Source organism: Pongo abelii, chromosome Y (assembly GCF_028885655.2).
Source record: "Pongo abelii isolate AG06213 chromosome Y, NHGRI_mPonAbe1-v2.0_pri, whole genome shotgun sequence".
Taxonomy (NCBI): Eukaryota; Metazoa; Chordata; class Mammalia; order Primates; family Hominidae; genus Pongo; species Pongo abelii.
In genome coordinates this window covers 40510626-40533342 of record NC_072009.2, presented here as the reverse complement: position 1 = coordinate 40533342, position 22717 = coordinate 40510626, and the positions used below count along the sequence as shown (strand labels likewise).

The window sequence follows — 22717 nt, the reverse complement described above, 5'->3', positions numbered from 1 at the left end:
AAATATCCTCAGGCATGTTTGTAACATGTCTCTGGATCCATCATCTAGGTTACCTCAGTCTGCTCTCCTGGCTGGATTCTGCTTCCACTGGGTATTGCAGCATTTTTAAACACTGCATTCAAATTATATGAATATCTTGCCTGGTCCTTTCAACAGGAGACATTATGACTTACCTCTGGACCTGTCATTTACATGGTATGACTCTCCTCTTCTGTGGACCACTGCCCACAGGGGGTGTTGTGCCATACAGTTGGGCGTAGCCCCAAAGTTATGTGATTTTTCTTCTAGGAATTTGCCAAAAAAATAATATTGGAAGATTTCTGCCTCAGCATTTAGATTATGTGGCTCTCATGCCTGTTTCATCACCGCAGTGTAAATTGTGACCTATATCTAAGCACAGCTCACAGGCATGATAATGACTCTCATATGTAGAACCCCCAAAAAGGAGTAATTTTTAATCTTATAACTTGCTTTAGAGTTATTTAAGTGATTACATTTCTTTATGGTAAAAGGATTGCAGAAGATTATAACAGCGTAAGTGATTTTAAAAAGCCTTTGTCTTATACAGAGGGTGTCATAACAGAACCTATCAGAAAGGTGAAATTGTGAGTCTCATATGAACATCCAGCTGACAGTTAAAGACTGTAACCATCTCATATATGTAAAGCCAACTGTCGCTAATAAAAACAGAACATATGTGGTATTGTTAGTCTCATCCTGGGAATTTTCTGCCAGTCTGACTGTGATATAAATCTTTTCTGAGCATCTGTGTGATTTGACTCTCCAGACTGGTTCCAGCCCAGTGATGTTATTTTGAAATCTACCAGGGCCAGTCTCTAGGTGATTTGGCCCTTCTGCCTAGGCCCCACTCTCAGTAAGAATCACCTGAGCCATGCCCACATAAATTATTGTGACATATCGCTGTGTCAACCACTTAGGTGATATAACTCTCCTAAGAATGGGCCCTGTACACAGTTGGGGATGGTGACATATGGTTGAGCCATATGTCACTATCCCCAGCAACCAGATAAGAATGTGACTGTCTATGCACACCTAGTTGATACAACTGTGATTCTCACACATAAACAGGGCCTAGTAATGAGGTAATAAATCTCACACATAAAAGTCGTCAAAGATTGAAATCATCACTCGCATACAGGGATTAGATTCACAGGTGTTTTGGTAACATTTGAAGCATGATTCAGCATGCCTGTGGTGCTGTGACTCCTCTACTGGAACACAGTCTTCAAATGCGACTGGAGCTCCTATACATGGATCTTGCCCATCGTTGAGATTTTGACTCCTCTACTTCCACCAAACTCATAGAAAGAGTTGACGACATACATACAGGAAACCAGAAATTATGTGGATTGTGAAACTTATTTGCAAACCTTTCTGAGAGTGTGATTGGGTCAGGTAACTTTTCCCAGTGCATGAATAACTTGACTCTTTTTCTAGGCCCAGACCACAGATAAAATTGTGCCATAAGTATAACAAACACCTTTGCAATACACAACATCTACCATGTTTCTGCCTACAAAGGGCACTTTTATCTATCACTTTTATCATCAACCAGGTGATGTGAATTATCTGCCTAATACATGGCTACAAAGAGAATTGTTTTATATCTATGTCCATCACATAAGTGATGTGACTCCTCTCTACTCCTTTAGCCCTGCACTTACAATGCATTGTGACACATAACTGCATCCAGGTGATGTGATTCTTTTTGGGGGATTCTGCCAACAGAAAGCATCGAAACAAAACCCTTGGCTGAGCACCTAGGTGATGCTGGTTCACTTTTCCTGTACCCTAACCTCATGGAGATTGTGACATATTGCTGGTCCCAGCACCAATGTGAGGTCTTTCTTCAGCTTTTGTACTGCACAGAACAGACATTGTGACATGAATCTAGGTCAATTGCCTAGGTGAAGTAAGTCTCTTTCTTGCCAAAGTCTTGCCTACAGACAAAGTTTTGATATGTCACTGAAATCAGCATTCAGATGATGTGACCCTTCAGCCAGTGTCCCGTCCACAAAGTAAATTGTGATATCACACTGGAGCCACAGCCTCGTAGGTTATGTGAATTTATTGCTTTCCCTCTGTCCAGGTAATATTGTGCCATATACCAGAAACCATAGCAAAAGTCTAATAACAACTCATGAGTGGAGCTAGGACATATGCAGGATGGTGACCCTTATTCTTAAACCTTTCCACAAGTGTAATTGTGTCTTATACCTTTGTCCAGCTCCTAAGGGATTTAATAATTCTGAATTGGTATAGCCCACAAATGACAGTTTCATAAGTACCTGAGCCAAGTAACTTGGTGATTTGACTGTGCTATCCTAACAATGTCCTCAAGGGGATTTATAACATATTTCTGGACCCATCATCTAGGTTACATAACTCTCCTCTCCTGCCTCTACCTGGCTTCCTTTAGTAATTGTAGCATTTCTAAACACTGCATCCAAATGATATAACTCTCTTGCCTGGGCCCTGTCACAGGAAGCATTGTGACATATTTCGGGGCCCATCATTTTGGTGATATGACTCTCCTCTCCTGCCTGGAGACTGCCCACAAGAAACATTGTGACACAGAGCTGGACTGAGCACACAAATATGTGATATTTGTAACAGAACCCTGCCCACAAAAGGAATATTGGAATATTTCTGGCCCAGCATTTAGGTGATGTGCCTGTTCTGCCTGTTTCATAACCACAGAGGGAATTAAAACCTATATCTAGGCATGGCTAACAGGAATGATAATGGCCCTCATATGTGGACTCAGGCAATAGAGGCTATTTTGACTTTTATAACTAGATAACTAGTTTTAGGGACACGCCTGATACTCTGGACCATCTTTTATACAAAGGTTGCAAAAGATTACAACACTCACACATATTTTACAGAGTCTTTGGGTTATACAGAAGGAGTCAAAGCAGGGCTCAGCACACAGGTAAAATTGTGAGTCTTCTACGCACACCCAGCTGACAGTAAGAACTGTCATTACCTCATATGGATTGAGTCAACTGTCAAAGATGAAAACAAGAAATGATTGGTATTTTAAATCTCACCTTTGGAATTTTCTGACAGTGTGATTGTGATATAAATTATTGCCAAGCACTTGTGTAATCTGACTCTCTAGACTTGTTTCAGCTCATATATGGGATTGTGATATCTACTTAATGCCAGCCTCAAGGTGGTGTGACTCTCCTGCCAGGGCCCTTCTCTCAGTAAGGATTGTCTTATCACTGGATCTAGTACCCAGGTGATGTAACATTTTTGCCTGTGACATGCCCACCAAATTATTGTGACATATCCCTGTATTCACCTCATAGGTGATATAATTCTCCTGTCTGGAATGGGCCCTAAAAAGGCCCAAAGGAAATATAGAGACATATTGCAAGGCCAGGCACACAGGCAAGAGAACTATTTTGCCACAGCCATGCACAAAGAAGGGAATTGTGACATATCTCTGGGCCTGCCACCTAGGCTAAGTGGGACTCTTGCTGGGGTCCCATCAACCTGAAGTGTGACATATTTCTAGGCCAGGCACACAGCTGATGGTACTCTTTGGCCAGGGCTATGTTCCATAGACGATATTGTGACACATCTCTCGGCCTATCACCTAGGAGATGTGAGTCCCTCCTTGGACCCTACCCACAGGGAGCATTGTGATATAAGCAGAGAACCTTCAATTAGTTGATGTAACTCTCTTAGCGGGGTGCTATGTGAAGAGATCCTTATGAAATATCTCAGAACCTAGCACTCAATTGATGTGGACCTTCTGCCTGCATGCTGCTCTCATGTTCCATTGTGACATATTCCTAGGGCAGCATCTAGGTGATACGACTCTCTTCATCTGCCTGAGCCCTGACCATTTGGGACACCTTGAAATATCTCTGAGCCCTTGACCTAAGTGATATGACTCTTTTGCTGCCTGGGCCTTCACAATAGGCGGATTTTGGCATATTGCTAAGCCCAGCACTCAAAATATGTAACTCTCCTGTTTTTCCTGAATTATACCAACAAAGAAGAAATTTTGACCTACTGAATGGCTCAACACCAAGGTGATTTTTCTCTGCTTCCTGGATTATGCATAAAGAGGAAATTGTGGCATATTGCATATTGTTGGGCCCAGCACCCTTATGACTGTGACTCCCCTGCCCATGCTGGAGCCACTGAATATACATTGACATATCTTGGGCCCATTATGTAGGGGTTTTGGCTCTCATAACTTGGTTTGGTATTTTCCACATGTGGAATGTTGTCCAGTGCTTGGCCCAGCACCAGGTTAATGTGACCCAAATTTTTATACCCTGCCTAGAGAAAGTATTGTGACATATTGCTTGGTACATGATCTATGTAATGTTAACCTCCTGTCTTGTTCTTTGCTCACATATGGAATTATGACATATACCTTGCTTTAGTTCACAGGCATGAAGATCAAACTTATATTGGGATACAGCCAATAGGAGATATTTTTCCTCTCATTGTTTGGCTTAAGGTAATATTTAAGGTCCTGGGTTGCATATTTGTAATAACGCACATAAGCTAACTTATATTGTATAAACCCTTTGGTGGTAAAGATTTTCATAACAGGAACCAGCAAAAGGTTCAGAATGGGACTCTTGGTTGCACACCCAGGTGAAATTAAGAGTCGTCACTATTCCATATTAATAATTCCCACTATTGAGGTCCTGAGTCTAACAAAAGAATACAGTACACAGTTAAAATTGTGATATTTATATGTGGCTTTGGCCACAGGGGAGATGGTGACTCATTTCTCTACCCATCCCACAGGCATAATAATGGGTCTTCTCCCTTAACCCTGCCTGTAGACGTTGACTATCAAACATGGTTTAGAGCAATATGCAAGATTGTGAGTCCATAGGAGCACGCAGGCCACAGAGAGGTTTGCATCTCTCATACAGGTTTCATAAAGCCCTCGAATGTTGTAGAGAAAGTTATATATTGTCTGAGCACACATATGAGATTGTGACTCTAATATACATGCTCATCTAAACGTTAAAAATGTCATCCTCAAAGATGAGGGGATAGTGTCATATCACTGGGCCTAGTACCCTGGTGTTGAGACTTTTTGTCTCAAATCCCTTTCTATGCATTGTTACATATCAATGGCTTAGAATCATAATAATCTGACTCCTCTGCCTGTGCCCTGTAAACAGGGAATATTATCACATATCTCTGTGTCTATCAGCTAGGTGATGTGTCTCTCCAGCCTGTGCTTTCCTCCCAGAGAACAGTTTTAAATATCGCTGAAACTAGCAACTATGTAATGTAACTCTTCTCTCCTGCCTGGGTCCTGCTTACCAAAGGAATTGTCACTTAACGGCTGAATGTAAAACCTAGGTGGTATACCTCTACTCTCTCTTCAACAGTTTATATCTGTGCTGCATCCTGTTTTGTTACTTTGGTACTCTATTTTTATACCAGTACCAGAGTGCTTTGATTACTGTAGGTGTGTTTTGTGTTTGGAAATTGTTAAGTATAATGCTTCCAATATTTTAATTCTTTTTAAAGACTGTCAGGCTTTTCATGGTGCCTTGAGATCTTACATAACTTTGTGGGTTTTTTTTTCTATTTTTGCAAAAGTATAATTGAAAATTGAAACGGGCTGTGTTGAATGTGTTGGTCACCTTAAACAGCATGGGTATCTTCACAATATTAGGTCTTCCAACCATTGAAAAAGAGCATCATAAAAAGTGTGTTGTAGCTGGGGGTAGTGGCTCATGCCTCTAACCCAGAACTTTGTGAGGCCAGGAGGATGCATGGCTAGTTCAGGAGATCGAGGTCATCCTGGTCAACATGGTAAAAGCCCATCTCTCCTGAAATACATAAAATTAGCTGGGTGAGGTGGTGCATGCCTGTAATCACAGCTACTCAGAGACTGAGGCAGAAGAATCACTTGAACCCAGAGGTGGAGTTTGCAGTGAGCTGATATTGCACCACTGCACTTCAGCCTAGTGAAAGAGATACTCCATCTCAAAACAAAACAAAACAGGAAATTGTGTTGCTTAATCTTTATAAGTTTTGAATGTTTCAGCTTTTCTTCTGTTACTGATTTCTAGTTTCATTCCATTTGGGCTGTAAATAATTGTAAAATTTTAGTTAAAAAATTATTAAGGCTTCTTTTGTGGGGTCACGCGTGGTCAATCTAGAAAAATGTTTTCTGAGGTATTGAGAAGAACGTGATTCGTTGTCTGCATACATTTGTTAGGTGTAATTATTGTGTAATGCATTCAAGTTTTTCATTCCTTCATTGATATTCTATCATTATTTATTTACTACTGAAAGTAAAATATTGATGTATTTTCCATTATTATATTGCTGTCTATTTTTTCTTCAATTCTGTCAATGTTTGCTTTATGTCTTTGGGAAAATTGTCATATATTTATAAGTTCTTAGTGAATAAACCCTCTTACTATAGTTGAATGTCCTACTTTGTCTCTTGTTAATTTTGACATAAAGTAAATTATATTAAGTATGGTAGTTTTCATCTTAATAAATTGTTGCCTCTTCTCCTCTCATTTGGTTAATGCTTGCATGAAATGTATTTTTATCCTGTGATTTTCAGTCTTTTAAAATTAGATACGAAATGAGACTTTTGAAGACATGACCTAGTTAGATGTTATTATAGATAGTGATAAAGGTTTTTTTTTTCATTTTGAAGGATACTTTTGCAAAATATAGTATTCTTGTTTAGAACTTCTTTTTCAGGGTTTTAACTATGTCATCCTACCCCCTTCTTGCTTGAAAGATTTATGTCCATAAATTTATTGGTAATCTTGCAGAAGCATGCATATAAATAATACGTTTGTTTTTTTTCTCTCTGCATTCTTTTTTCTCTTTTATGTGACTTTCAACACGTTGCTTAACTTGTGTCTTGTTGTAAAGCTCTTCATGTTAATTTTATTTGAAATGTGCTGAGCTTATTGATTTTCTCTTTTTTTTTTTTTACTAATGTTGAAGTACATATTAGTCTTTTTTTGTAGTTCCACTCCACAATTTTTATTTTTTGTGTGCCTTTTATTTTTTGTTGGTTTAATTTTTGTTATTCATTTCCTTTTTCTTAATTTCTTTATTTCCATTTTACTCATTGAGCATCACTAAGTCGGCAATGTTAATTTTTAACAATAATTAATTTTAAGAGTATATCTACACTATAATCATACTGTCTCTGGTAATTTTTATATCCTTATATTTTAATAATTGATTTCTAGATATGTATTTTTATTTTTGATTGAGCCATATTATCATGAGGTTTTGTATATGTTGTAATCTTAGGTTGCAATTTGTATAATAAAATGTGACATGTCAAAATCTTTATTAAGTTTCTTTTGTCTGGGGAAAATAAAACACACATTTTTTAGGCTAGAGATTCTTGGGTTTCTAAAGCTTGTTCTGTAGATGTTTTCTCTGGGCTTGTGTGTTTTTTAGTTTAAAAGGTTTTCCCATATTTTTCTTTTCTCTTCTTCTTTTCTCTTCCTTCCTTCCTGTCTCTATTTCTTTCTCTATTTTTCTTTCTTTCCTTCCTTCCTTCCTACCTATCTTCCTTCCTTTCCTTTCTTTCTTTCTTTCTTTCTTTCTTTCTTTCTTTCTTTCTTTCTTTCTTTCTTTCTTTCTTTCTTTCTGTTTTGAGTGGGAGCTTCACTGTTGTTACTCAGGCTGGAGTACATGGCACAGTCGTGGCTCACTGCAACATTCAACTCCTGGGTCGAAGCAATTCACCATCCTCAGCCTCCCAAATAACAGGGATTACAGGAGCCTGCCACCAAACCAAGCTAATTTTTGTATTTTTAGTAGAGACAAGGTTTCACCATGTTGACCTGGTTTGTCTTGAACTTCTCACCTCTGGTGATATGCCTGCCTCAGGCTCCCAAATTGCTGATATTACCGGTGTGAGCAACCACTCCCAGCATTCTCCATGTTTCTTATTGAGATCCTATAGTCAGTTGCTATACCCCTTTTCTGTCTTCACTTGTAACAGTCATTTACTTTTGTCTCAGCTATCCAAAACTGTCAGTTACCAACTTTCCTTTCAACACTGCCATGGAATATAGAAATTAGTTTATTGTAAGGTCTCAAAAACCCAGAAGCATGGACACAGGTGTCATTATTTTATTTATTATTGGGCGGTGGAGACAGGAGTTGGGAGTCTATATTTAAAGTCATCATAGGATGAAGAATGGCTTTCATGGGTAAACATAAAATACTTTTAGTAAACCACTATGTGGTTTTTTGTGTTTTGCTCACTTCGGGTGCTGCAAATTTTTACCTGGTTATTAGACTTCTCACAAAGACTCTTTGGTATATTTCTGTTAAGTTTAAATTTCTATTATGCAATTAGAGCCTGTGATATTTTATTGTCACCTTGTTAATGTGCTTTGCTTAATTATATATTTGTAAAGTGTATTCACCTGAGTCTAATGAGGTAGAAATTTATAGTCCTTTTTTTTTCTTAGTTTTCTCTTTTTATTTTACTGTAGAGATATTGCTGGACTATGACATAAAAGAATCATCTAAAAAGTGATCCTGAGAAAATATGGAAGCTGTGACCTTAATAGTTTACATTTAAAGAAAGGCTACCAAAGTGTGGGTAATTCCAATGTGCAGAAAACAGTTATGATGGCCTTTATCAATGTTTGTTAATTACCCTTAGCAAAACCTGTCAACCTAATAAATATGTCAAAGTTTTTGAGTTGTGCTCATACTTCGCTGAACATAAAAAATTTTAGTGGAGACAAGTGCTGAAAATGTAAAGAATGAGACAAAGCCTTTTCCTGCTCCTCAACCCTTATTAAACACAAGAGAAGTTGTACCGGAGACAGACCCTACAGATGTGAAGAATGTGGCAAAGCCTTTAAGTGCTTCTCAGACCTTACTAATTGTAAGACAATTCACACTGCTGAGAAATCCTACAAACGTGAAGAATGCAACAAAGCCCAAAGGTCGTTCTCAGACCTTCATAAACATAAGATAATTCATACCGCAGAGAAAACCTACAAAGGTGAAGAATGTAATAAAGCCTATAGGTGGTTCTCAGACCTTAGTAAACATAAGATAATTCATACTAGAGAGCAACTTTACAAATATAATGAACATGGAAGAGCTATCATGTAGTTCTCTGTCCTTAGTAAACATAAAATCATTCATACTGAAGAGAAACCCCACATCCATGAAGAATGTGGCAAAGCCTTTACCCGCTCCTAAACCCTTATTAACCACAAGAGAATATGTATGGAAGAGAGACCTTACAAATATAAGGAATGTGGCAAAACCTTTAAGTGCTTCTCAGACCTTACTAATCATAAGATAATTCACACTGGAGAGAAACCCCACAAATGTGAAGAATGTGGCAAAGCATTGAGCTCATTCTCACACCTCATTAGACATAAGATAATTCATATAGAGAGAAGCTCCACAAGTGTTCAAAATTTGGAAAAGCTGTCAATAAGTCCTCATTTTGGGTTCTATATCAGAGACTTTATACTGAACCAGTGCAGTATAAAGTTAATGACTGTTTAAGAACATTTAACTTATGATCTTGGAGAATCTCTAGGAAGTTGCTTCATAATCTGAGTGCTTTTTTGTTGGGAACACAGATAGGCATTTACTATTATGTAATGCCATTCTTTGTCTTTTTTTAAAACCTGTGTTGATGTAAAGTCTGTTTTGCCAGAAACTAGGATTGCAATCCCTACTTTTTTTCTGTTTTCTTTTTTCTATCTTTTTATTTATTTATTTATTTTTGGACATTTTGAGTCTTTATTAAGGACTAAATTTATTTTATTTTATTTTATTATTGTTATAATACTTTAAGTTTTAGGGTACATGTGCACAACGTGCAGATTTGTTACATATGTATACATGTGCCATATTGCTGTGCTGCATCCATTAACTCGTCATTTAGCATTAGATATATCTCCTAATGCTATCCCCCACCCCTCCCCCCACCCCACAACAGTCCCCGGTGTGTGACATTCCCTTTCCTGTGTCCATGTGTTCTCATTGTTCAATTCCCACCTGTGAGTGAGAACATGCGGTGTTTAGTTTTTTGTCCTTGTGATAGTTGGCTGAGAATGATGGTTTCCAGATTCATCCATGTCCCTAAAAAAGACATGAACTTATTATTTTTTATGGCTGCATAGTATTCCTAGTGTATACGTGCCACATTTTCTTAATCCAGTCTATCATTGTTGGACATTTGGGTTGGTTCCAAGTCTTTGCTATTGTGAATAGTGCCTCTATAAACATACGTGTGCATGTGTGTTTTTTTTTTCTGTTTTCTATTTGTTTGGTAGATTTTTCTTTTTCCCTTTCTTTCGAGCTTATTTGAGATGGGTGTCTTGATTACAGCACATCATTAGATATTGATTGTTTATTCAGCTTTCCATTCTGTTTTGTAATTGGGAAACTTAGCCCATTTTCATTTAAGTTTGGATTCATATGTATGGATTTGATTCTGTCACTATGATCTTAGCTGGCTATTTTGCACATTTATGTGGTTGCTTTATAGTGTCAGCAATTTATGATTTTTAGTGTGTTTTTGTAGTGACTGTTATAGTCTTTTTCTTATCTAATGCTTTCTTTAGAAGCTCTTGTAAGGCATGTCTGTGATAAAAGATTTCCTCAGCATTTGCTTAACTGAATAGAATCACATTTATTTTTCACTTCTGAAGCTTACTTTGGTTGGATATAAATTTTTGATGTGAAATTCTTCTTTTAAGAATGTTGAATATTGGTCCCTAACCTCTTTTGACATGTAGAATTTCACCTGAAAGGTTTGTTGTTTGCCTGATGGGCTTCTTTTAGAGGTGACCTGGCTTTTTAGTCTAGCTGCCTTTAATACATTTTTTTCTTTCATTTTGGCCTTGGAGAATCCCATGATTATGTGTCTTGAAAATGACCTTCTTGTGGGGTATCTTACTGGGATTCTCCACATTTCCTGCATGTGAATGTTTGCCTCTCTATATAGGCTGGGTAAGCTCTCATGAATGATATCTGAAAATAAGTATTTCAAGTAGTTTTCATTCTCCCCATCGCTTTCAGGCATGCTTTTTTATCATAGATTTGGTTTCATTACATAATCTCATATTTCTTAGAGGCTTTTTTTATTCCTCTTTTTTTTTCACTCTTGTCTGTCTTATTTAAGAAAGCTGGTATTGAAGCTCTGAGGTTCTTTCCTCTGCTTGGCCTATTCTGCTGTTAATACTTGTGTTTACATTACGAAGTTTTTGTATTGTGTTTTTTCAGCTCTATCAGATTGGCCACATTTTCCTCCTTATTGGCTGTTTTTTCTATCCATTCCTGCAATTTTTTCCCCTTCATTGCATTGTGTTGCAACTTACATTTGTAGCTCAATGAAGTTTATTCATTTCCATATTCTAAATTCTACTTCTGTCATCTTAGGCCTTGCTGGAAATGTAATTTTGTCATTTGGATGAAGGAAGTCACTGTGGCTTTTTGTGTTTTCAACATTTTTGCACTGATTTTGTCTAATCTTTGTGCACGTATCTTTGAGGTTGCTGACCTTTGAATGGGGTCTTGTTTTTTTTGATCCTATTTAATGCTCTTGAATATTTGATGCGGAATGAGATGTTTGCAACTAACCAGCTTTGTTCCTGGGAGATTCTTATTTTTCTTTTTTTTTTTTTTTTTTTTTTTGGTGGTGGAGCGGCTATGCTCAGCTCACAGCTCAGAAGCTCCATACTCTGAGGAACTTGTATTGAGCTCCAGCTGTCTTCTCTGGCTCCTTGATATTTGGAGTCCACCACTCTTTGTAACTAATGTGTCACAGCTTCAGAAAGTGTTAGTGGATATGAGGTTTCTGCCTGTCTTTGGGCATTCACCTCAGTGGCAGGAGCAAAACAGCTCAGAGGGGAGTTGGCTGTACCTGCTGGAGACTGTGTGTGCTGTTGCAGTAAAGTTGGTGTTGGCTTGGGCACGATGCCAGCCAATGAATATTTTGATGCCTTATTTGTGCCCCCTCATGAAGTTCTAATTGTTCAGAGTGTGAGAGTATACACTGCTAGCCACACACAGTGTTAGCAGAAAAGCAGGGGTGAGGCTTTCTGGTTCTCTACCCACCAAAGCTTTATCTACAGTAGAAGTTGCTGAGGATGGCAGAGGCATACTGCATTCCAATTTGCTGGTGGGGCAAGCAAAGCCAAACCCACCTTTGCAGACATATGCCAGGAAAGTAACATGTGGAGTTGCCATGGTATCAGGGGAAGCTGCAGTATGAGGAAGATACATGTGGGCTGCAGAATGGGGAAGATACATGTAAGCTGCAGTGATAGGGTCTGCCTTGCTGTAGCTCTTCAGGGGTCAGGCATGGATTACCATTGCCGATGCTATGGTATGGTCTTCCAGGGTAACTGAGACTGCCCTGTAAGCAGCTGTAGCTAGACTGGGACCCTGGGAGAGGACAGAAGACCAAGGAGTGCTCAGTTGGTCCACTCCTTCTGATTTGCAACATTATCATATAGAAATTAGTTCCCCTCAGGCTAAAGTCTCTTATAGGAGAAAGTTCAGTCTATAGCAATGGCCATCACTGGCCATATTTTGCTATACATGCTCTTGCACCAAACCCTCTGGAAACCATATGAGCTGGCTTACTGCCCCACCTCTTTGCTGGTCTTCTTGGGGGCTGCACTTGAGAGAGACGTAGGTCATCAATCACTCAATGAAGTCAGCCCTGGATGGGAAATATGTGCTTCCGGCCAAGTTAGGGGCTCACTGTCTGGTGAGGAGCACTGGGGAGTTTGTGAGCCCCATGGAGGATGGTCTAACCTCCTCTCCTTGGGTATAATGCAGCTCATTTGAGGTGTGAATAAGGCAATTAGGGTTTTGGATATTTCATTAGTTTGAGGGTAACAGGGACATTCCTTCTGCACAGACAGTGATGAAATATATTCATTTGCCCCTGGAAGCTGTGTCCATGGAGTCCCTAAGTTTTACTGGCTCAATAGCTCTGGCAATGATTGGCTAGTGGCCCAGGCCTGGAGAACCTGCCCAGTGAGAGTATATAAGAACAGGAACACAAGTAACAGTCTGACCCCTTTTGTGAAAAGCTGTTGCATCTGCAATACGCTGGGTGTCCACTATGGTATCTAGTCACCTCAGATTTTCCAGTACCTGAAGTTATCACCAGTGAATGTGCAAAAAAGCAACAATGGCAGCATGCCCTTTTCTCTGGGAGCTCCATCCCAGGGAGGTATAGACCTGCTTTCAGCCCAAAAGCACCTGTAGGAAGTAGCTGGAAATGCCTGTTGAAAGGTCTTCCCCAGTGAAAAGAAAATGATTGGGGATCCACTTAAGAAAGCAGCCTGCTGGGTGCAGCAGCTCATGCCAGTAGTCTCAGCACTTTGGGAGGCTGAGGTGGGTGGAACAACTGGAGGTCTGGACTTGGAGACCAGCCTGAACCAACATGGTGAAGCCCCATCTCTACTAAAAATACAAAATTAGCCAGGCGTGTTGGTGCATACCTGTAACCCCAGCTAGTGTGGAGACTGAGGCAGGAGAATCATTTGGACCCAAGAGGCAAATGTTGTGGTGATCTGAGGGTGCTTTATTGCACTCCAGCCTGGGCAACAAGAGTGACACTCTGTCTCAAGAAGGAAGGAAGGAAGGAAGGAAGGAGAGAGAGAAAGAAAGAAAAAAAGAAAGAGAAAGAGAAAAGGAAAGAAAAAGAAGAAAGAATGAAAGAAAGAACAAAGAAAGAAAGCAGGAAAGAGAAAGAAAGAAAGAAAGAAAGAAAGAAAGAAAGAAAGAAAGAAAGAAAGAAAGAAAGAAAGAAAGAAAGAAAAAAGAAAGAAAGAATGAAAGAAAAAAGAAAGAAAGAAAAAGAAAGAGAAAAGGAAAGGAAGAAAGAATAACAGAAAGAAAGAGAAAGAAAGAAAGAAAGAGAAATAAAGAAAGAAAAAGAAAGAAAGAGAAAGAAGGAAAGAACTCTAACCATCTTTTGTAGAACAGGTCTGCTATGCGGAGGTACCACTTCCATCCACAGTTTATTTGGATTCTCCAAAGCCAGAAGGATGGAACAGGTAAGTCACACAAACAGGAAAAATGGCAGCTGACTCTTTGCTTCAGGAACTATAGCCGCAAAAGATTTCAAAATTCCATCAACAAAAGAGTACCAGTGGTGTTAGCTGGAGAAACTGATCGGGAAGTACTTCCCAGTGAGGAGGAAGGAGCTTGGGGACCTGCTTTAACAGGCAGTCTGGCCATGTCTTTTTAGAGCACCTGTACTATGCTTTGTCCTTCTAGTCAGCTTGGGCTCTTCAAAGCCTGAAGGCTGGAATGGCTAAGTTTCCCAGGCAGCAAAGATGATGGCCAACTCGTCTTTCTGGTAGCTCCATCCCAGGGGGATGCAGTGTTGCTAACAATGGTTGGCTGGAATTCTAAGCCAGTACATCTTACCCTGTAAGGCACTGAGAAAATGTGTCCTACAGACCATCAATGCTAAGCACCCTGGATTCTGCCTTTTTCCTACGGATCTGTTCAGGATTGTAACTCCTGCTTTGCTGGAGTTCCAGCTAATTTTTCTGGGAAGCCTGGAAAGTCAATGTATCTAAGGCTCTTGAATCACTGCACAGTCTTGAGTGGCTGCTCTGCTGAGACTCCACGTAGCTATGTGCATTATGCAAAAGGCCATGGTGAAGTGGGTTTATTAGGGGATCACATTACCTGAGGGTTGCAAAGATCTGTGGAAGAATCATGGGTTCCCAGCATCATGCATTCACTTCCTGCCTTACTGTGTGTGAAGTTGTCTCTGGCTCCATGTTGCTTTCAGGTGTCCCAGTGTCCTACCTTGCTTTACTCCATTCTCCTTATGTTAAGTTGCTTCTTTGACTAGTCTCAGTGCAATTACCTGGATGTTTCAGCTGAAAGTCATGTATTTATGCACATCTTGCATTCCTGTCTATGAGAACTACACAGTCTAGCTGTCTCTTTCTAGTCAGCAATCTTGATCACCTTCCTCTAAAAGGAATTTACTTTTTATATTAAAAGAATTTAATATTTTTGGAAAATATGTATTTTCAAAAGCAAATATTGACATAATTCATCATTTACTTTTGATGATATATCTTTATTTCTAGAATTTATGTGAAAGAACATGGTCAATAGCTGCTGCACCAGAGTTATGAGAGGTTCTTCTCTATTAGAAGGACAGATTTATATACTTTTCCATGGAAGATTAAGAAAACAGAAATCTAAGGTACCTGAAGAATTTCTATGTGCAAAGGCAACTTAGTTGTTGGTTTAGGACAGTGTCATAAATGACGGGATGATAGGAGTGTAGTAAGGGCAACATTCTGCATAGTAAGAGAAACAATTTGTTTTTTAGTTGGACATTACCATTTGCAAATTAAGGTAATTAAAATAAAGTGAATTCAAAAATACCTTTTTAAAGAAAATGCGTGGACTTAATTTCTTTTAACAAATCAATATTGTTATTTTGTTAAAGCTATTTGACATTGAATGTGTATCTTGCAACTGATGATAAGTTATCCCATCTTAACCAAAGCTGTAGGTAACTCATGGTAACAACATAATAATGAGAGACAGTGGAATAACATGTGTGGTGATTCCTTTGTCAATGGTTTTTAAAATAAAATAATTTGGAAAGTGTGGTTTTTACAACTTACATTTTTGTTTTCCTTTTAACTACAAGTTATTATGATGGTTGTAATGAAGACTATATTAGTATCATGGAGCTCTATGTTTCTGAATACTGGACTACTATTTATAAAATTTTTTCCTACTTTTTGTCTATTAAATGTATGACTGCTCTGCTCTGATAAACACACACAGACCTTTAGTTTTGATTTACATGAATTTAAATATAAGAAATATATTACTGTAAAATAAACTCTAGGTATGTAACTTATAGAAAGTAGTCATATTTATTTATGGTTGGTTATATCGAGAAGAAAAGAAAAATATTAAAATGAAACTAATCCTCTTACAAGTGTTGATATCTTACCAGCAAACTAGAAACTTCAAAGATTTTCAAGGCGAATCTATTTTCTCTGCTTTGTATTAAATTCCTTGATTGAAAATGTGATTGCTATTGGTGTTTTAGACATGAAGTCCTTGCCCATGCCTATGTCCTGAATGGTATTGCCTAGGTTTTCTTCTAGGGTTTTTATGGTTTTAGGTTTAACATTTAGGTCTTTAATCCATCTTGACTTAATTTTTGTATAAGGTGTAAGGAAGGGATCCAGTTTCAGCTTTCTACATATGGCTAGCCAGTTTTCCCAGCACCATTTATTAAATAGGGAATCCTTTCCCCATTACTTGTTTTTATCAGGTTTGTCAAAGATCAGATAGTTGTAGATATGTGGCATTATTTCTGACGGCTCTGTTCTGTTCCATTGATCTATATCTCTGTTTTGGTACCAGTACCATGCTGTTTTGGTTACTGTAGTCTTGTAGTATAGTTTGAAGTCAGGTAGCATGATGCCTCTAGCATTGTTCTTTTGGCTTAGGATTGACAACAAAAGCCAAAATTGACAAATGAGATCTAATTAAACTAAAGAGCTTCTGCACAGCAAAAGAAACTACCATCAGAGTGAACAGGCAACCTACAAAATGGGAGAAAATTTTCACAACCTACTCATCTGACAAAGGGCTAATATCCAGAATCTACAATGAACTCCAACAAATTTACAAGAAAAAAACAAACAACCCCATCAAAAAGTGGGCGAAGGACATGAACAGACACTTCTCAAAAGAAGACATTTATGCAGCCAAAAAACACATGAAAAAATGCTCACCATCACTGGCCATCAGAGAAATGCAAATCAAAACCACAATGAGATACCATCTCACACCAGTTAGAATGGCAATCATTAAAAAGTCAGGAAACAACAGGTGCTGGAGAGGATGTGGAGAAATAGGAACACCATTACACTGTTGGTGGGACTGTAAACTAGTTCAACCCTTGTGGAAGTCAGTGTGGCGATTCCTCAGGGATCTAGAACTAGAAATTCCATTTGACCCAGCCATCCCATTACTGGGTATATACCCAAAGGACTATAAATCATGCTGCTATAAAGACACATGCACACGTATGTTTATTGCGGCATTATTCACAATAGCAAAGACTTGGAACCAACCCAAATGTCCAACAGTGATAGACTGGATTAAGAAAATGTGGCACATATACACCATGGAATACTATGCAGCCATAAAAAATGATGAGTTCACGTCCTTTGTAGGGACATGGATGAAATTGGAAATCATCATTCTCAGTAAACTATCGCAAGAACAAAAAACCAAACACCGCATATTCTCACTCATAGATGGGAACTGAACAATAAGAACACATGGACACAGGAAGGGGAACATCACACTTCGGGGACTGTTGTGGGGTGGGGGGAGGGGGGAGGGATAGCATTGGGAGATATACCTAATGCTAGATGACGAGTTGGTGGGTGCAGCGCACCAGCATGGCACATGTATATATATGTAACTTACCTGCACATTGCGCACATGTACCATAGAGCCTAAAGTATAATAATAATAATAATAATAATAATAATGTGATTGCTAGTGGCTTAGAATCATCTTCTGCAAATTTTTCTTTTTTTGTATGTTTGCCTGTTTCTCACCCTAGACATATTACATAATTTTCTTTTCATCATGTTTCATAAAACTTTCTTTGGACTGTGCTTGGTGGCTCATGCCTGAAATCCCAGCACTTGGGTGGCCGAAGAAGGTGGATCTCCAAAGATTAGGAGTTTCAGACCGGCCTGGCCAACATGGTGAAACTCTGTCTTTACTAAAAATACAAAAATTAGGTGGGCATGATGGCAGGCTCCTGTAATCCCAGCTACTCAGGAGGCTGAGGCAGGAGAATCACTTTAACCCAGGGGACAAACATTACAGTGAACCAGGATGGTGCCACTGCACTCTAGCCTGAGCAAAAAAGCAAAACTTCATCTCAAAACAAACAAACAAACAAACAAAAAGACATTCTCTGTACAATCCCCTCAGAAATTACAAAAATAACTTTGATAAAATGTAATGCCATTCAGAAAGTAATTTTTACATGTGAGTAATTTTACAGTGCATGTATAGTATGCTATTTATTTAGTACATTTTATATTTTTTCAATTTTAGTATTCTATTTAATTCAATTTTTGTTTACTTTTTGTCTATTTTACTCTATAAAATTGACAGAATTGAGTTTATTAATTTCATTGGGCCAATATATTCAAGCAATCAATAGAACATTTAATAAGTCATGAGGTCTTTTTCACATATACATGAAGTAAACAAATACAATATTATGTATGTAATGGAAGCTACGTAATTAGAAATAAACGTTCCTTTTAAAATTAGCCTGTGGTCTCAAGTGAAAAATTTAAAATATCTATAGTAAATAAATGACATTAATTCTGCATATGAGGAGAGCATAACTGTAACCAATGCTGCACAACTGAATCTCACAATTGAAACAAGATTAAGAGATGGACATCTTAGCAAAACTAAGTGAAAACGTTGTAAAATTTTCAGATTATGTTTCTACATTTAAACGTTTAGTGAGAGAAGTAGTGCACAAGTCTATCCACTCAAACTTGAAATGGTTGACACTTGTGTTAACAGTATTCACCACAGGTATTGACACCTAAAATGCCCTGAACTCTTTTCATTTAGATTAACAGAATATTGTTTTTGTCTTCGTCCTGTAAATTCTGGCTTAGACAGAATTATCAAGCCATTTCATGTAGATTTCATTCTAGATTTCTTATTTATTTATTTACTTACTTACTTACTTATTTTTTGAGATAGAGTCTCGCTCTGTCACCCAGACTGGAGTACAGTGGCATGATCTTGGCTCACTGCAACCTCCACCTCCCAGGTTCAAGTGCTTCTCCTGCATCAGCCTCCTTAGTAGGTGGGATTACAGGTGTATGTCATCACGCCTGGCTAATTTTTTATGTGTTTAGTAGAGGCTGGGTTTTACCATGTTACCAGGAGGGTCTAGATATTTGGCCTTGTGATCTTCCCTCTTTGATCTCCCAAAGTGCTGAGAGTACAGGCATGAGCCACCACACCCAGACTTGATTCTAGATCATGACACAGCACATTTTCAACTTATTGTTTCTGCAGATAGAAAAGCTGTGTAATATGGAAGAACAAAACCAAACATTTATTACAATTCAAGGAGATTTTGTTCATGCCCTGCTGCCCTGGATTCTCAGAAGTGTAGGGCTGGCAGACATTACTGGAAGGTAGAAGTGGGAAACAAGCCTAAATGAGAATTCTGTGTGTGTCAAGTTCGTCTTCTTAGGAACTGGCAGGATCAGCCTTCAATTCTGGGTAGATTACGGGCAATTGGGTGGTATGTAAAGAGTGGTTATGTTCCATCAGGTTCTAAGTCAATCCACCTTCTGCAAGTGGTAAATCCCAGTAAAAATAGTATTTGTTTGAAGTATCAATTGGGTGATTTTTAAAAATAATACACATAATAGGTTTGTTCTGTATATTTTTAACGATTCTTTCACAAGAGCTCTTTAGCCTTATTTCTTTACTCAAGCAGACTCTGAATGTCAAAAAATCTGTTTATTATCAGATGCTGAAAGATAAAGCAAAGAATCTGTTTCATTTATTGTGGGAAATTTACCCTGTAAATTTAATCTCATTTGTATAATCGTTAAGTTTTACCCTGGAAGACTAGATTTAGTGTTCCTAAATTTTTGGCAACTATAAAAGCATATTCATGTCACTTTTAAAGATACTATGAATATCAATTGTCAAGTGCATTGATTTCTTTTTTTTTTTTTTTACTGGAGAAAGGTAAATTATTTGAGAATTATATTACCCAACAAGTCCAAAAATATTTTTAATTTGCCTATTTAAAAAAAAAAATTTGTCAATTTTGAATTGCATACCAAGATAACATTATTTTAAGATTGAGGATAAGATTAAAAATAATTTATGTAAATAATATAAACTAAGTTTACTGAAATTATTTACTTATTTATGAAACTTAATTAAATTTTAAATAAACTGCTATCACCTGTTGGTATTTGTGTAGCTTTTTTTTTAAGATTTGGTGTCTAAAACAGGTAACAATTTGGACAAAGAAGAAAAGAAAAATTCAATGATAGGTATAACAATAAATTTCAGAAAAGTAAAAGCTTTGTGTGATGATCTAATTAAAATAATGTAAAGGATAAAAATTTTAATATTTGTTTTTACACATTATTTGGCAAAATCAACCCTGAGAGAGCAATGCGTAGAAAATACTATTAATTATGTTTTTGAGAATCTTACGGACTTTAGCACTTTGAGAACCTTCGCTATAGGCCCAGGATTCCCTAGGCATTTCTTCCAGGGGAACATCTTATGGAAATGAAGCAGAAGGCCATGACCACAAAGATAAATGGATGCTCATCTCCTAGACATAAGTGGGTGCAGGTTGCAGAAACATTAGGCTTGTCTTGGTGGTCCAGGAAGGGGCTATTCCCACCATCCTAGAAAAGGGGCCTGGAACTCCATTGAGCCCTCTTGCCTGCAGGGACCTCAGAGGGCATTAGGGGAGGCCAGCCTAGGTGTTCTGTCCTGTCCCTGGCCCTTGGGTCCTGCCTCATCTGCTATCTTTTTCCACAAAGAAATCAGGATGGCAACCCCCAATGCAGCCCCACCAGAGGAAGGAGATAAAGAGCGTCAAGGCTCACACTCATCTTGGAACATTAAGTGACTTACTGATTAGCTAGTCCAAAAGTTACAGCAGAATTTGTTGGTGTGACACCCTAAGAATACATTCTAGGAGAAACCTGTGTGGCACGTGCCTGAGGCTGTGCATTAAAGGAGCTCCAGACAGGTCACTTGGGCTTCATTGAGCCTGTGCCCCTAGTCAATTCATGGAGACATGGGCTTGATAAGAGCAGACAACAAAGGTGGCACACAGCAGACATGCTTAGCTGTCAGGTGGGCAAGGAGGGGTAGGCATCAGACTTCTCTGTAGGGGAAAACCCTCTTAGGGCCCTGAACTGAACCGAGAGATTCTTCAGTTTTTTGAAGCACAGGCTGTACTTGGAGCTTCAGGGTTGGCACTGTGCTGTGGCATGGTAAAAGTGGGGTAAACAGTCAGTCACTGAGGGGCTTTCATTGCTCATTTTTCTGATGAGCATGATTAAGAGCCCAAAGCCACAAGCTAGGAGGGGCAAGAGCACTGGGCTGAGGCATCACCTTTTTTCTTCACCGGCTCCCATAATCCTTCCTGGCATGCCTTGAGGAAGAAGATCCCTTATCCTTGTGAGTGTAGGCACAAAAGTCATGTGAGGAAAGCCCAACCACAGCCACTTTTGTGGGCACACCTGGGCCTCCACACTCCAGTGGCCTGTGAAACCCAAATGTAATTCCGGAGATGAGAATTTAAATTTGGTTCTAGAAACAAAGAGTTCAGCCCCGAGGCCAGAGCAGAAGTGGACATGTTAATTCCAAGACACGAGGGCCAAATCAGAGAGATGGATTGACTGTTAAGCTGCACCCATGCAGTGTGTGTACTGACCCAAGCACGTCCCATTCTCTTCCTGCCTCCAATTTTTTTACCTACAACTTGTCATTTGTACCAGCTCTTTCTCTACCCCCCATATCCTATGGTTTTTGACATTCCTCTGAAGACTGCATGACTAGAGTTAAGGGTCACAGCACTCTAGCCTACTCAGGCTGTGCCAGGAAGAGAGATCTCTCAACCTACCTTGACACTTAAGAGCCACGCATAAATACTGCCAACTCCACAAGGAGAGCTGTCACACCCTCAGACTGTTTTCTGCTCTCCATACCAAAAGATAAATTAGAATGACAAAGAAAATAAGATACAGACATGGCAGTTCTGCCTTTTAAGGGCTGGCCTCAGCCTAGTCACCATGAATCACAATTTTAGGTTCTGCATCAGTGTGTCCCACCTTGGAAAATAGTGGAACTGGGGCCCCAGAATGTCATGATCCAATGACAGTCTGGAGAAGGGGCACCTCAGCAGCCTGTACAATCCCAGTCACACTTGTAAAAGAAACACACCCTACCAACTAAGAAGCCATCTCATTATCTTTGACAACCATACCAGCAATGTGCACACACAATGGGCCTTTTAGTAAACTGTCAACTCAAGGATTTAAGAAATATCAAACCATTTTGAATTTAGAGTCTCAGGAAGAAGAGCCTCCACTGCCTGAACCAGACTGTATGATGGCTGAAATGGATGAAATGGATGAAACTGACAGTGTTAACTTGATTTGGGCATACCTGGAGACCTGCCTTGTATAAAAAAAAAAAAAAAAAAAAAAGCTTCTGAGTGTCCAGAGTTCCAAATTAAAAAATAGAGTAGTGGCTGACCTGAAAATTATTCTTTATTTATGAGGAAGATCTCAGTACCAGGTCTGTTCCATCCTGTGGCATGGAATACAGGCCACACAAGGGACTGAGGCCACTCCTTTTTTGTTAAATAAATGCTGACAGGTGAAAAGTTGTTGAAAAAAGTGCTAAATAACAATGCTATACAAACTGCATGCTTTCTGTAAGTGGGAATGGTTATCATGTTATGCCCACTGACAGTGGACTCTTTTCCCCTCTTTTTAAGTCCCCAGTGAAACTCCATGATCTCATTCACTGGTTCTGAGTCTCTTCTTTGACACCTTGAACCTGGTGCCATTTCCATGGGAGTCAAATTTGATGC

At 38.8% G+C, this 22717-nt stretch overlaps 1 long non-coding RNA gene across 1 annotated transcript; it reads left to right on the top strand.

Moving 5' to 3' along the window:
- Positions 1 to 3724: 3724 nt before the first annotated feature.
- On the top strand, positions 3725 to 8717 carry LOC129053455 (uncharacterized). The gene is made up of 3 exons (XR_008518289.1): positions 3725 to 4070; positions 4431 to 4507; positions 8511 to 8717. It is a non-coding gene; the product is annotated as an uncharacterized LOC129053455 (long non-coding RNA).
- Positions 8718 to 22717: the final 14000 nt, after the last annotated feature.